The following is a 15,334-nucleotide window of genomic DNA, read 5'->3' as shown; positions in this document are numbered from 1 at the left end:
ATTTCATTTGCAGAACCCTCTGAAGAAAGTAGCATGTTATGATCGTAAATCTGTAATGGCTGGATGGCTCATTGAGATGTTGTCACTCTCTTACCACATTGCTTGTATTGCCTCTGTTGGCAATAAAACGCCAATGACAACCCCATTTCGTTCATAGACATGCCAAGCTTACTGCCTACATCCCAGATCAGTGGGCTGGGGCTGAAGGCTGCTGTTGCGAACACGTGTTGCCACTTGCATTACATCGTCAAAAAGTTTACAGTGTTACAAAATTGAAAAAAAATAAAGTATTTCTCGAGTTCAAAAAACAATACTTCCCTGTAACTTCACATATTTTTAGGTAATATATATAACTTTATGAATACTTTTAGTCCACTAAGTGACACTGAGCTTTCTTCTAAAAAAAAAGCGAAATTGGAATTTATTTTTCAGTCGATATATCTTGAGCACCTTAATCGTTTTTACTTCATAGCATGTTGAACAGGCTGCTATGACATATTATTTGTGCCGTTTTATTTTGACATGCTTCTACAGTGAATATCGAATTTCACAAATTTATTCAATTTGGCTCGTGCCAAAATCCCTTAATGAGTTTATATACATAAAAAAGTAATTTATTTACAGTTACATTATCTCATTAGCTTGCCATAAACACCATTTTATCGAGTGCATCCTATAGACATCCTTTGAATGAAAATTGTTGTTTGATACTCTCTAGCTGAGTCGGCGAAAAGCTATAAACTAGCACGAACAGGCAAGAAAATTTTCGTCTACAGAAATGAGCAAGCAGAGCAAGTTTTAAACACAAGGAAAAATTTGGTGATTTTTTAGCCAGATTTTGCAAAAAGCTGTTGAAGAGTGAGTATCATTTTAGTGGAGAGTTGTAGATGTTTGTCTGGCTTTTCGCCTGACATGTTACTCCAGATACTGGGTGATAACTATGATATATGCAGTGATAAACACATAACACATACACTCACACATGTGCACTACACTATTTACGATGTTTCGTTCAGATTTGGGGCCCAAAAGAATGTCAGTAGCACTTTTGTGGCATGTAACGCACTGGAGCTACTTTGCCATGGGCCTAAAATATCTGGTGACTCTCCTTAAAAAGTATAAGTGATTGCTGTCTATATCTAACAAATTCTGGCCTTTTGGATTATATTTATCATACCTTTATCTCGTGTTTGTTTGATACTATTGAGATTTTGCTGTAATTTTAAACAATCAAAAAATATTCCCCTAGAGTTATTCAAACAAAAGACCAAATTGAATGGTACTGCACAATATTACTTGCACTTTTCAAATACTTTCACACCATTAATTCTGACACGTCAACTCTACCATGCTGTGTCCAAACTTTTATTGCATGACTTCATCAGTGTACTGTTATCATTTACTTTAGAGTTTTGCCTCTAAATTTAGGTTACAGACTTTAACAAAGTAGTACGACCTTTTCGAGACAGTGTATTGGAAGGCTCCAGACAATTTGAACCCCATTGGGTTCTTTATTGTGCCCTAGTATTCCACCTGACGTGGTTCTCTAGGATTTCACTTCTACAGAAATGCAACCATGGTGCCTGGATTAATCAAAGCTGCATCTATTGGGTGAGTAGGCGAGTACTGTATGAGCCACTGAAGTGGCACCACCTCTGAAAATATAAGTGCATACATGTGCACCAGCCTATACATGCAAATGCTTCTCTTGAATAAAAAATGATTTTTTGTGGCTAAAGTATTTTCTTGCTATTTTTTTCTTCAGGCTTAGAAATGGCATAAAAAAGACATTCACAAACTTTATTGATAATGACTAACCAGCCTAAAGATTCATAAAGCGGTTTCATTTAAAAGGGAAGGAGACTTTGGTACATTAGAATTGTCATTTACTGATTTTCTTGCAAGAAATGCCTCAAGGCCCTTACTTGTAGGGATATATTACATAAAGAGGAGGGAAAAACAGATAGGCTATACCATCAATAAACAGCAGAACAACAATACTCATCAAAAAAACACCTAAAAAAGTGTGACATAACAAACAAAATATACAAAAATGCAATTCTGAAAATAGAAAAGCTCTAGTGAGACAGCCTACAAATGGGTAATATTTTTAATAAGTTTATTAAATTTAAGTGTATTAATTTTAGTTGTAATATAAGGAGGCAGCCAGTTCAACTCGATAATGGTTTTAGGGATGAATGATTTAGCAAAGATGGAAGTACAGCAAGCTATGTGTTTAATTTTGAAAGGACGATGGTGATGTGGAAATATGATTGGAAAAAAAATGAAGTAACGAGTGGCAGTATATTTTATAAAAAAGAGGTAAACAAACTAGTGTGCAATGATGGTAAAGGTTATCAAGACCAGCACAAGCCTTTAGGACTGACACACCAATGAAATGGTAGTAATCAGAAAAAAAAAAAATCTTGCATTTTTTTGGAGAGATCGATGTTGCCTATGATGTAGGCCTAATTCAGGTGCCACATCTATGAAGTATACTCTATATTTTAGGATGAATTAAAGTAAAGTGGGTGAGATTAAGCACCTGTGCAGGAGCATGTTGTAGATTACAATTTGAGAGGCAGAGAGGTAGTGGCAACTACAAAGCGAAATAGGTATGACGGCTCCATGTCAGGTCAAACATAGAATGAACATTTAAATAGTTGTCAGTGCAAGCTGAATCAACATTTATGTATTTGGAGTATGTGAAGTTCAGAAAGCAGCATAAAACTTTTTGTAAACGTGACAAGTTGAGCCTTACACTTATTTAGAAATGTAGCCATGATGAGCACCAAGTTGTAATTGAACAGAGGTTGCTTTATAATAACTGATAGCCAGAGTTACTTTTCATGGCTCAGTACACTACAAATGAGGTCATCAGTGAAAAAGTCTAGTTTGAGAAAAAATACATTCAGGCAAATCATTAACAAATATTAGAAAAGAACAGGGGACCAAGGAAACTTCCCTGCGGAGTGCCGAATGTTACTTGAGCTGTCGAAGAGTAAGAGCCATTAACAGAGGTGAATTGACTGCGATATCAGAGGAACCCTTGTATACTAAGATGTGTGTGTGAATGTTCAGTTGTGTTAACTACAGAGTCTATGGCCCGTATTCACAAACCAACCTTGGCCTTTCCTCGAGTTCTCCTCAAGCTTTTGTACCCTCTACTTGTGTTATAAATGCACAAAAATGGTAAGGAGGTAAAAAACTACAACAAGACTAGTTCACGAATACTGGCCAACTTTGTACATCAAGCGCAATAAAGGCTTACAACCGATAACAAAAACTTGAGGTAACACAGAGGATGGTTAGTGAATACAGGCCTATGGTCGGAGACCCAATCAGTGCACCGAAAAAACTGGGAAACAAGGTTTCAACTTGAAAGCCAGTGTCTATTAATAAGCCATGAGTAAATTATGTCAGCTGATGATCACAAGGAAATTCCTTACAGAAACTGTGCTATTTAAACATGATGTAATCTTTGAAATAATTATTTATTTGAGTTTGAATGATGCCTTCGAGGAGCTCGGAAAAAGTGTAAGTGAAAGGAATGAGTCTGTAGTTTAGAGAATCAGGGCAGGTGCCTGATTAGAACATTGCATAACTTGGCTTCACACCAGTGATGAGGAATGCAGCAAAAGGATAATGATCAATAAAAAAAGTGCAGTAAAGGCTTCAAAAATGCTCCCAAATATATTTTAATATATCGTGGCTAAAAACAAGGAGATCTATACTTGCAGCATTTTTATTGTTTCTAAATAAAGAAAAAATACCATCTTTACTGACGACTACAAATTTATTGCATAGAATAGAGAAATCATGAAATGAACTAAAGATTCAAAAAGGAGTAACCATTTCAAGAGTGAAAACAGATGAGAACGCTTTTATAATAAGATAGGCAGAATAGACGCCATTCAGCTAGTCAATGTTCAGATGGATCAGGATATAAATGCGGCTTATATTACATTCCAAAATCTCCAGGGTTTATTATATAGCACAGTGGACACGCAGGGGTGTCTGCATAAGCAGGCGTTTAGTGTGTAGTGACACCACGGACCCGAGCTAAGGGGGGGGGGGGGTTCTCACCAGAGATGGATTGGCCACCCGGGCGCAGTATCTCGCCACTACCTCCCACATGCATACGGGAAATAACTCACGGCCCTTAGTCCCCAGCAGCTGCGAAGCAACTGACCCCGGCGGCGGTCAGATCTGCAATGCAGCAGAGGGTGCTAAGAATCTCTGGATCCAGACAGGCCACCATTGGAACCTGAACTTGGCAACGTTTAACACTAGAACCTTATCTAGTGAGAAAAGCCTAGCTGTACTACTCGAGGAGCTAGAGGGTGTTAAATGGGATATAATAAAACTCAGTGAGGTTAGGAGGACAGATGAGGCCTATACGGTGCTACAGAATGGGCACCTCCTTTGCTATCGAGGCTTGGTTGACAGAAGAGAACTGGGAGTGGGGTTCCTAATTCACAGAAACATAGCTGGCAACATATAGGAATACTATAGCATTAATGAAAGGGTGGTAAGTATGATAATTAAACTCAATAAGAGATACAAGATGAAGGATACAACCTTACGCGCCTACATCCAGCCACGATGACGCATCAGTTGAAAGCTTCTATGAAGACGGACGTGGAATCAGCAATGAGTAAGGTAAAAACACACTATACTATACTGATGGCAGACTTTAATGCAAAGATAGGCTGGAGACCAGGCAGCAGGAGATTATGGCATCGGTACTAGAAATGCCGAAGGAGAGCTACTAGTAGAATTTGCAGAACGCAATAATTTACGTATTTTGAATACCTTCTACCAAAAACGAGGAAACCGTAAGTGGACATGGAGGAGCCCTAATGGGGAAAGTAAGAACGGAATAGACTTTATAATGAGTGCACACCCAGGCATCGTGCAGGATGTGGAAGTGGTTGGCAAGGTACGATGCAGTGACCATAGAATGGTACGGTCTCGATTTCACCTAGACTTGAAGAAGAAACGACAGAAACTGGTACGCAAGAAGCCAATCAATCAGCTAGCACTGTGAGGGAAAGTAGAGGAATTGAGAGTCTCCCTTCAGAACAGGTGCTCGGCTCTTATCGAGGAAACCAGCCTTAGCGTTGACGCAATGAATAATAATCTGAAGAGTATCGTTATGGAGTGTGCAGTGGAAGTTGGAGGTACGGTACTTAGACAGGACACTGCCAAGCTGTCCCAGGAGACGAATAACCTCATTAAAGAGCGTCAAAGCATGAAAGTCTCAAGTACAACAGACAAAATAGAACTGGCAGAACTTTCGAAGTTGATTAATAGGCGTAAGGTATTCGATGTAAGAAGGTATAACATGGAGGGAATTGAACATGTTCTGAAAAATGGAGGAAGCGTCAAAACAGTGAAGAGGAAACTTGGAATAGGGAGAAATTGGATATATGCACTAAGGGACAAAGAAGGCAAAATAACTACCAATATGGATAGGATAGTTAAAATAACAAAGGAGTTTTACAGAGATCTGTACAGTAGCCAGGACAACCTCGACCTTAATACTATAAGAACTTGCAGTAACCCAGATGACACCCCACTAGTAATGATAGAAGGAGTCAGAAAAGCTTTGGAGAGCATGCAAAGAGGCAAAGCTGCTGGTGAGGATTAGGTAACATCAGATCTGCTGAAAGATGGAGAACAAATTGTGTTAGAAAAACTAGCCATCCTATTTACGAGGTGTCTCCTGACGGGAAGGGTACCAGAGTCTTGGAAGAATGCTAACATCATCTTAATACATAAGAAAGGAGATGACAAGGACTAAAAGAATTACAGGCCGACCAGGTTGCTGTCCGTAGTATAGAAGTTATTTACAAAGGTACTTGCTAACAGAGTTATTAAAACATTAGAATTCGATCAACCAAAGGAACAAGCAGGATTTCGAACAGGATACTCAACAATCGACCACATTCATACTATCATTCAAATAATAGAGAAATGCTCAGAATATAACCAACCACTATTCATACCCTTCATAGATTACGAGAAGGCGTTTTATTCAGTAGAAATATCATCAGTCATGCAGACACTGCGGAATCAGAGCGTCGATGAAGCATATACAAAGATCCTGGAGTACATCTACAGGGGATCAACTGCTGTCCTAATGCTTCATAAAGAAAGCATCAGAATACCAATCAAGAAGGGTGTAAGGTAGGGGGATAAAATCTCCCCAATGCTATTTACCACGTGCTTACAGGAGGTTTTCAGAGGCCTAGAATGGGAACAGTTAGGGATAAGAGTTAATAGAGAATACCTTAGTAACCTGCGCTTCGCCGATGACATTTCATTGCTGAGTAACTCAGGGGACTAATTCCAACTCATGATTAAAGAATTAGACAAGGAGAGCAGAAAGGTGGGTCTTAGAATTGATCTGCAGAAAACGAAAGTAATGTACAACAAGCTCGGAAGAGAGCAGTGCTTCAAGATAGTTAATAGTGCACTTCAAGTTGTTTATTTATTTTTATTTCATAATACCCCTAAAGGCCCCCGAAGGGGTATTACATAGGGGAACAAACACATGAAACAAATTTTTGTACGCTTATACAGTCTAAAAACAAGATTAAACAAAATAATGAAAGCGAGCTAAATACAAAAAGCAACAACAACAACCAAAATCAGATACTATGAAAAAAATAAAAATTAAGTAGAGATGAAATATTGAATACTGGAAACATAAATTAAGGGCACTAACAAATACAGTATACAAGGAAAAAAAACTAAAATGATGGCATGATCTTAAAATACAAAAGTTCGTAATTAACACAAAAATAATACAAATCAAGCGTGTACAATGGTCGTGAAAAACATTAACACATGATAACAAGAAAAATAAACACTGATGTACATATGAAGAAGCTTAATGAGAGTACGCGCGGTGGATATCTAATCGGAAATGTTGAGTAAAAGTTCGTTAAATGTTGGGAAATCTGCTTGAGTGGCAATGTGGGATGGCAAGCTATTCCATGCAACTATTGTTCGGGGAATGAAGGAATTAGCGTAATGAGCTGAGTGACAAGTTATACATTTTATCTTGAAGATATGGTCTGTGCGCGGAAAGATGACTGTTGGTGCTTCGAAAATGCGGTGAAGGTATGGGTGATGATAGAGCTTGTGGAGAAGCGAAAGGCGGGCAGTTCTGCGGCGATGAGTTAAGTCGTCAAGCTGAGCGCGAGTTTTTAGTAAAAGACTATGTCTACTAAGTGCAGCTAATAACCACGGAGCCGAATCAAGAGATTGAAGTAACTAGAAGAATAAGAATGGGGTGGAGCACATTTGGCAAGCACTCTCATGTTATGACAGGTAGATTGCCACTATCCCTCAAGAAGAAGATATATAACAGCTGTAACTTGCTGGTACTTAGCTACGGAGCGGAAACCTGGAGACTTACAAAGAGGGTTCAGCTTGAATAGAGGATGATGCAGCGAGCAATGGAAAGAAAAATGGTAGGTGTAACTTTAATAGACAAAAAGAGAGCAGAGTGGATCAGGGAACAAAACGGGGTTAAGCATATCATAGTTGAAATCAAGAAGAGGAAATGGACATGGGCTGGGCATGTAGTGCATAGACAGGACAATTGCTGGTCGTTAAGGGTAACTTACTGGATTCTCAGAGAAGGCATGAGAGTTAGGGGGAGACAGAAGGTTAGGTGGGCAGATGAGATCAAGAAGTTTGTGGGTGTAAAGTGGCAGCAGCAAGCACAGGATCGAGTTAACTGGCGAAACATGGGAGAGGCCTTTGTCCTGCAGTGGACGTAGTCAGGCTGATGATGATAGTGCACAGCACCTCAACTGACGGCTTGAGGCTTTGAGTATTTTTCTATAATCCATATCACTTGCTGTTGAATTCCCAAGGATTAATAGGGTACAGTGTAGACCTACACAGACATTTTTGTTTCTTCTTTTTATTGGCTCTTTGAGGCAAAAATGCACATTTACTACACCGTACTTTTGTAACAGGTATGTGTCATATCATGAGTTCGGGTAGTTTTGAACGGCGTCTAATTTTGTTTAAAAAAATGGGGAGAACATAGAGCTAAAAGGCTCTCAGAAAAAGAAGTTTCAAGGTTTATCTCATTAAAATCAGAACCTACAATTTGTATAGGCTTCGTGATAAACTGAGTTAGGCGAAAGTCTTAACAAGCTTTTATAGTAAGGCATGGGCTACCTTATCACTAGCCAAGATAGATAAAGTGACAAAACTGAAGCCTGGAAGTTTAAAATCGCCGAACGTTTATAACTAACACTAAATTTGGCGTAGGTGAGGAGGCGACAAAATTTGTCAGTAGACCATCATATAAGGTCAGGAGGATTTTGCCCGGTCCTTTAGACCCACATGTTTTTGTCCTGCCACTGTTGAGCTTCAGTTATGAACTAAGTAGCCAAGAAGGGCATCTCTTAATCTGTCTATGTTATGAGAGATTGAAATGCATGTGTCGTATCAGTTTAGGTCATCGTGCACAATGAATGCATGGATCCGATGCAAGCAAATCAACGCAATACAGGCATCACACATGAAGCAAGCACTTCAGCTCCTTAGTCAGACATATGATCGCAGCACTTCCAACCATGCCCTGGTCACCTCAATAGCGAGACGTGAAGACTTCGTAGATCATGTGAGTTTTTCGACAAAATTGTAGTGCTTTTGTAATCTAGCTGCTATAGGCAACATTAAAAGAGGCTCTCGTGCAGTGCCACCATTGCCGGCCTAATGCTGACTGTACTAACATTGTCGTCACAGGTGAAATTAATGAATTAGTGTGGTTTTATTGTTGGGTGTTGCATTAATTAAATTGATGGCAACCTGTACAGTATGGCTGGTAATTCAAGTAGTAATGGGTTAGTCATCTTTATCTCATTTGTGAAGAAAGGTTGGATGAAAACAGCTTGTATACCTTTCTCTTATGTTGATGATAATAACCTTTCTACTTGTAAAAGGTTTCTACATGCATACGAAGCTACAATAGTCAGCCCTGTCCATAGCTGTACAAGGTTTGCAAGTCCTACCTGCGAACCAATCGCTGCACTATAACACGCTAAAAAAGAAAACCGAAGAGCACCTGCAAGTGCTTTATATGGCAGTCTATTTGCGAACATATTCAACTCATACTTAGTGGAAGTGCAGCAGCACATCGTAGCCGCATGAATTAAGATGTGTAACCCTGGGCATGAGGAAGGTCAAGCTGGTTTGCTTGGTGGTCCAGACACGACTACCTGGTCTAGAGGCACAAGCGACAACATGGCCAACATTCCAGATTTGTTTAAAAGAAATAAGCGGACCATCTCTTCCTCATAGTGTAAGCATTTAAACATTTTAATATCCAGTGCAAGGGTATAGTTAGCACAGAAGCTTAACGTGGCATGCATAGCACGTACATAAATGACTTTTTGTTAACTTTTTCATATAAGGCGATCAATAATGTGCTGCATGAAAACTGAAAATTGCATACGCAAGTTGGATCGCATTCTTGATTTTAGCAGCGCACTGAAAGATCCTCGTCCCTCAGAGCACTGCTGAAATCAATAACAACAATGTACTGTCTGCGACACAAGTTAACAAGTTTCTCCTAAGCACATATTGGACTGATCTTCCTGAATGCCGCCTCCTTTGATTTCGAATGTTTGATTATCCTCGCAGAATAGGACATTTATACGCTTGTTCAACAATCGATGCACTTTCTTGCCGAGACGTACAAGGACACACAAAACTCCAGGCCCGTAAGCGAAAACGATGCAACTGACTGCATCGTTTCCTCCGCCACTGGGTAAGCAATGCTGTTCACGCTATTTACTGAGGCTCTGATGACAGAAAAACGCGCCGCAGTAGACGTGGTACCAGAACAGCGTCACTGGACGCATAGATTTCGCGAACGAAAGGCAAGCATGCCCATTAATTTGACACCAGACCACCGATTTCCTTTCTGTCTACAAAAGAAACACTCTGTCGACAGGCAAGGATGCACATTAATTTGACGCCAGACCACCGATTTCCTCTCGGTCTATCAAAGAAACACTCTGTTGACGTTGCAATGCAGATTTATCACACCCTGTTCGGCGAATGCTGTTGACATGGCACATTGCGATGTAGAACGTACACATGTACTGCACAATATTGTGTGCGATACTGTACGTATGTGTACTGTATGTGTACAATACTGTACACATGTACTGTATTAGGGTAGTCGTAGGATCAAAATACGCTCCAAACCGAAACCAGGGGCAAACCCGCTGCACCCTCGAGCACAGAACAAACAATCAACTTATTTTCCTTTTAATAATACTTATAAACCAACAAATAATTTATTAGGTTGTTAATTTGAGCAATATATACTAATATTACAAAAACAATATACAAAAACAAATATTTTTATTCAGTGCGTTAATAATTAATTTATGCACTATAAAACACGTTACACACTTGTTTAATGACAATTTTGTAAGTTTATTGCATTATAAAGTAATTATTTGCACATTTAAATAACTTTACGTTAATTTTTTTATAGTGACGTCACTTCCGTGCGGCGCAGCAGCCAGTTTTGTGTGGGGATGGCCGGAGCGCCGCGCGGCGCACGAGACGCTGCCATTTTTTGCTGGTTCATCGATCTCTCAACTTGAAAAGTCTGTAAACACATATCTAAATAAGTTGTCTTCCTGGATTAAACTAAACAAGTTGCGGCTAAACGCGAGTAAAACTAAATATATATTGTTTGCACCCATTAATAAGGGCAGCGTCCCGTGCGCCGCGCGGCGCAGCAGCCATCCCCACACAGAACTGGCTGCTGCGCCGCACGAAAGTGACGTCACTTTAAAAAATTAACGTAAAGCTATTTAAATGTGCAAATAATTACTTTATAATGCAATAAACTTACAAAAATGTCATTAAACAAGTGTGTAACGTGTTTTATAGTGCATAAATTAATTATTAACGCATTGTATAAAAATATTTGTTTTGTATACTGTTTTTGTAATATTAGTATATATTGCTCAATTTAACAACCTAATAAATTATTTTTTGTTTTATAAGTATTATTAAAAGGAAAATAAGTTGATTGTTTGTTCTGTGCTCGAGGGTGCAGCGGGTTTGCCCCTGGTTTCGGTTTGGAGCGTATTTTGATCCTACGACTACCCTAATACAGTACATGTGTACAGTATTGTACACATACAGTACACATACGTACAGTATCGCACACAATATTGTACAGTACATGTCTACATTCTACATCGCAATGTGCCATGTCAACAGCATTCGCCGAACACCGTGTGATAAATCTGCATCGCAACGTCAACAGAGTGTTTCTTTGATAGACCGAGAGGAAATCGGTGGTCTGGCGTCAAATAATGTGCATCCTTGCCTGTCGACAGAGTGTTTCTTTTGTAGACAGAGAGGAAATCGGTGGTCTGGTGTCAAATTAATGGGCATCCTTGCCTTTCGTTCGCGAAATCTATGCGTCCAGTGACGCTGTTCTGGTACCACGTCTACTGCGGCGCGTTTTTCTGTCATCAGAGCTTCAATAAATAGCGTGAACAGCATTGCTTACCCAGTGGCGGAGGAAACAATGCAGTCAGTTGCATCGTTTTCGCTTATGGGCCTGGAGTTTTGTGTGTCCTTGTACGTCTCGGCAAGAAAGTGCATCGATTGTTGAACAAGCGTATAAATGTCCTATTCTGCGAGGATAATCAAACATACGAAATCAAAGGAGGCGGCATTCAGGAAGATCAGTCCAATATGTGCTTAGGAAAAACTTGTTAACTTGTGTCGCAGACAGTACATTATTGTTATTGATTTCAGCAGTGCTCTGAGGGACGGGGATCTTTCAGTGCGCTGCTAAAATCAAGAATGCGATCCAACTTGCGTATGCAATTTTCAGTTTTCACGCAGCACATTATTGATCGCCTTATATGAAAAAGTTAACAAAAAGTCATTTATGTACGTGCTATGCATGCCACGTTAAGCTTCTGTGCTAACTATACCCTTGCACTGGATATTAAAATGTTTACATGCTTACACTCTGAGGAAGAGATGGTCCGCTTATTTCTTTTAAACAAATCTGGAATGTTGGCCATGTTGTCGCTTGTGCCTCTAGACCAGGTAGTCGTGTCTGGACCACCAAGCAAACCAGCTTGACCTCCCTCATGCCCAGGGTCACACATCTTAATTGATGCGGCTACGATGTGCTGCTGCACTTCCACTAAGTATGAGTTGAATATGTTCGCAAACAGACTGCCATATAAACCACTTGCATGTGCTCTTCGGTTTTCTTTTCTTTTTTAGCGTGTTATAGTGCAGCGATTGGTTCGCAGGTAGGACTTGCAAACCTTGTACAGCTATGGACAGGGCTGACTATTGTAGCTTCGTATGCATGTAGAAACCTTTTTCAAGTAGAAAGGTTATTATCATCAACATAAGAGAAAGGTATACAAGCTGTTTTCATCCAACCTTTCTTCACAAATGAGATAAAGATGACTAACCCATTACTACTTGAATTACTAGCCATACTGTACAGGTTGCCATCAATTTAATTAATGCAACACCCAACATTAAAACCACACTAATTCATTCATTTCACCTGTGACGACAATGTTAGTATAGTCAGCATTAGGCTGGCAATCCTGGCACTGCACGAGAGCCTCTTTTAATGTTGCCTATAGCAGCTAGATTACAAAAGCACTACAATTTTGTCGAAAAACTCACATGATCTACGAAGTCTTCACGTCTCGCTATTGAGGTGACCAGGGCATGGTTGGAAGTGCTGCGATCATATGTCTGACTAAGGAGCTGAAGTGCTTGCTTCATGTGTGATGCCTGTATTGCGTTGATTTGCTTGCATCGGATCCATGCATTCATTGTGCACGATGACCTAAACTGATACGACACATGCATTTTAATCTCTCATAACATAGACAGATTAAGAGATGCCCTTCTTGGCTACTTAGTTCATAACTGAAGCTCAACAGTGGCAGGACAAAAACATGTGGGTCTAAAGGACCGGGCAAAATCCTCCTGACCTTATATGATGGTCTACTGACAAATTTTGTCGCCTCCTCACCTACGCCAAATTTAGTGTTAGTTATAAACGTTCGGCGATTTTAAACTTCCAGGCTTCAGTTTTGTCACTTTATCTATCTCGGCTAGTGATAAGGTAGCCCATGCCTTACTATAAAAGCTTGTTAAGACTTTCGCCTAACTCGGTTTATCACGAAGCCTATACAAATTGTAGGTTCTGATTTTGATGAGATAAACCTTGAAACTTCTTTTTCTGAGAGCCTTTTAGCTCTATGTTCTCCTCATTTTTTTGAACAAAATTAGACGCCGCTCAAAACTACCCGAACTCATGATATGACACATACCTGTTACAAAAGTACGGTGTAGTAAATGTGCATTTTTGCCTCAAAGAGCCAATAAAAAGAAGAAACAAAAATGTCTGTGTAGGTCTACACTGTACCCTATTAATCCTTGGGAATTCAACAGCAAGTGATATGGATTACAGAAAAATGCTCAAAGCCTCAAGCCGTCAGTTGAGGTGCTGTGCACTATCATCATCAGCCTGACTACGTCCACTGCAGGACAAAGGCCTCCCCCATGTTCCGCCAGTTAACTCGATCCTGTGCTTGCTGCGGCCAATTTACACCCACAAACTTCTTGATCTCATCTGCCCACCTAACCTTCTGTCTCCCCCTAACTCTCATGCCTTCTCTGAGAATCCAGTTAGTTACCCTTAACGACCAGCAATTGTCCTGTCTATGCACTACATGCCCAGCCCATGTCCATTTCCTCTTCTTGATTTCAACTATGATATGCTTAACCCCGTTTTGTTCCCTGATGCACTCTGCTCTCTTTTTGTCTCTTAAAGTTACACCTACCATTTTTCTTTCCATTGCTCGCTGCGTCATCCTCTATTCAAGCTGAACCCTCTTTGTAAGTCTTCAGGTTTCTGCTCCATAGCTAAGTACCAGCAAGATACAGCTGTTATATATCTTCTTCTTGAGGGATAGTGGCAATCTACCTGTCATAACATGAGAGTGCTTGCCAAATGTGCTCCACCCCATTCTTATTCTTCTAGTTACTTCAATCTCTTGGTTCGGCTCCGTGGTTATTAGCTGCACTTAGTAGACATAGTCTTTTACTAAAAACTCGCGCTCAGCTTGACGACTTAACTCATCGCCGCAGAACTGCCCGTCTTTCGCTTCTCCACAAGCTCTATCATTACCCATACCTTCACCGCATTTTCCAAGCACCAACAGTCATCTTTCCACGCACAGACCATATCTTCAAGATAAAATGTATAACTTGTCACTCAGCTCATTACTCTAATTCCTTCATTCCCCGAACAATAGTTGCATGGAATAGCTTGCCATCCCACATTGCCACTCAAGCAGATTTCCCAACATTTAACGAACTTTTACTCAACATTTCTGATTAGATATCCACCGCGCGTACTCTCATTAAGCTTCTTCATATGTACATCAGTGTTTATTTTTCTTGTTATCATGTGTTAATGTTTTTCACGACCATTGTACACGCTTGATTTGTATTATTTTTGTGTTAATTACGAACTTTTGTATTTTAAGATCATGCCATCATTTTAGTTTTTTTTCCTTGTATACTGTATTTGTTAGTGCCCTTAATTTATGTTTCCAGTATTCAATATTTTATCTCTACTTAATTTTTATTTTTTTCATAGTATCTGATTTTGGTTGTTGTTGTTGCTTTTTGTATTTAGCTCGCTTTCATTATTTTGTTTATTCTTGTTTTTAGACTGTATAAGCGTACAAAAATTTGTTTCATGTGTTTGTTCCCCTATGTAATACCCCTTCGGGGGCCTTTAGGGGTATTATGAAATAAAAATAAATAAACAACTTGAAGTGCACCATTAACTATCTTGAAGCACTGCTCTCTTCCGAGCTTGTTGTACATTACTTTCGTTTTCTGCAGATCAATTCTAAGACCCACCTTTCTGCTCTCCTTGTCTAATTCTTTAATCATGAGTTGGAATTAGTCCCCTGAGTTACTCAGCAATGAAATGTCATCGGCGAAGCGCCAGGTTACTAAGGTATTCTCTATTAACTCTTATCCCTAACTGTTCTAGGCCTCTGAAAACCTCCTGTAAGCACGTGGTAAATAGCACTGGGGAGATTTTATCCCCCTGCTTTACACCCTTCTTGATTGGTGTTCTGTTGCGTTCCTTATGAAGCATTAGGACGGCAGTTGATCCCCTGTAGATGTACTCCAGGATCTTTGTATATGCTTCATCGACGCTCTGATTCCGCAGTGTCTGCATGACTGATGATATTTCTAC

At 39.8% G+C, this 15,334-nt stretch overlaps 1 long non-coding RNA gene across 1 annotated transcript; it reads left to right on the top strand.

Annotated features, from left to right (window-relative positions):
* The first annotated feature begins 7,385 nt into the window (after window positions 1–7,385).
* LOC119174249 (uncharacterized) lies at window positions 7,386–9,817 on the top strand. Its single transcript, XR_005110187.2, has 3 exons — window positions 7,386–7,484; window positions 8,483–8,653; window positions 9,676–9,817. It is a non-coding gene; the product is annotated as an uncharacterized LOC119174249 (long non-coding RNA).
* Window positions 9,818–15,334: the final 5,517 nt, after the last annotated feature.

This window comes from Rhipicephalus microplus, chromosome 1 (genome assembly GCF_043290135.1).
Source record: "Rhipicephalus microplus isolate Deutch F79 chromosome 1, USDA_Rmic, whole genome shotgun sequence".
Classification (NCBI taxonomy): Eukaryota; Metazoa; Arthropoda; class Arachnida; order Ixodida; family Ixodidae; genus Rhipicephalus; species Rhipicephalus microplus.
Note: the sequence above shows the minus strand (reverse complement) of the source record. Positions and strands in the feature narration are given on the sequence as shown.